This window comes from Psammomys obesus, unplaced genomic scaffold (genome assembly GCF_907164565.1).
Source record: "Psammomys obesus unplaced genomic scaffold, mPsaObe1.curated_primary_1811, whole genome shotgun sequence".
Lineage (NCBI taxonomy): Eukaryota > Metazoa > Chordata > Mammalia > Rodentia > Muridae > Psammomys > Psammomys obesus.
In genome coordinates, this window is record NW_026596131.1 from 13,980,750 (window position 1) to 13,982,455 (window position 1,706).

Here is a 1,706-nt window from a genome sequence, read left to right on the forward strand (position 1 = left end):
GGAGCTCCTGAGGCTGGTGGAGCATCTGAGCAGGATGGAGCTCCTGAGGCTGGTGGGGCATCTGAGCAGGATGGAGCTCCTGAGGCTGGTGGGCACTGCAGTCAGGAGGCACATCCTGGCCCAGGAGCTGCACCTGCCCCTCCAGCCCTTGCTAGCCTTAGAACTGCTAACCCCCATCCCATCTTCTCCCAGCCCACCTTCTCTTCTGCTGACCTGGCAAAGGCCTCCAGACAGTCCTGTGTCTTCCCTCTCCCCAAAGCTATTCTGCCTCCTGTCTTTCACTGAGCTGGCATCTGGTGGTATCCTGCCTGGACTCCAACAGCCCCACAGCCCTTGCCTCAGAGGCTCATTTCCAGATGCCACCTGCCTGATTAGGTGCCTGTTCCACCTGTCTTGATGCCCTGACCCACCAGGGCTCAGCTTGGGGCAGTTCTTCAGGCAGGCCGCCTCTCCCTAGACGAAGAGACCCCAAGAAGGCTGGAGTGGGATAAGGCCTTGGGATCCAGGCTGGCATGGGGGCTATGGACGGCAATGAGAAGGGCTAGTCCACCACAGCTGCCTGGCTAAAGCCAGGGCCAAGGCTGCCTGCAGAGCCCAGAAGGTGGAAACAGGCTGGACCCTTCCCCCCCCGGGGGGGGGCTGGGAGAGAGCACAGGCTGTCTCAAGGCTCTGCAGAAGAGAGGGAAGGGTTGGGGACAAGGCTGGGAGGTGGGTGGCCGCACCTGACTGCCACTGTCCCTGAACTGCTGAAGGCAGGGCTGTGCCTGCCTACTCACACCAAGCCCCCTGGGCAGTCTCAGGTGCAGAAATCAGAGCCATCCCTAGCTGGAAGGACAGGCTTGCAGGACTGGGGGCTGTGACAACAGCAAGTTCCAGAGGCCCGAGGGAGGCTCTCAGCTACCTGCAGTTAGATGGATCCCCGGAGGATATCACAGCAGACGGGGGCACTGAAGGATGCGCAGGATGTCAGTCACGGGATAACCAGGCCCCAGCCCACCTGCAGGTCCTGGGCCAAGGAGGCTCAGGGCAGGATCAGATGGTGACATACAAATGGGTGGTACAAGCCTAGTGGGTCACACAGGATGTTCACTTAGTCACTTGACAAACATGTTACTGCCACGTGGGACTGAGTGTGAGGGTCAGAGGCCACGTGCTGGGTGAGGAAGGAGCAGGAGTGAAGCCATGAACAAATGGCCTGGAGACTCCAGCCAGGTTGCAGACAGGAGCACTGTGATCCACTCACGCCCAGTCTCTCTCCTCAGCACCTGCTTGTGGAGTGCTTGTGGCTGGGCTTCTTGTAACCTGCCCCGGAGAATTGCTCACTGGGTGCCCTACCAGACTGCGCAGAGCTGACTGCTGAGCCCAGCTCACAGGGCCAGTGTGGGGTGAGGCCCCCAGGAGGCGGCTGACCCCCAGCCTCAGCACACAGGGCGGTCACCTTTCCCTACAGCGGCCTCCTGCCAGCAGGGACTCACTTCAGCGGCATGCGCTTGGCTTGCATTTTAAGACTAAATCCCATTAGCCAGAACACACTTAGGGACCTTCAGTTCTCTCCTGGCTGCCATTCCCAACTCCTGCCAGCCCTGGTGGGAACAGCCTCCCTCAGGAGAAGGTGGCTGGGGAGACTACTCCAGGCAGTTGGACTCACATGGCATTTCTCACACACACACACACACACACACACACACACACACACACACACACAC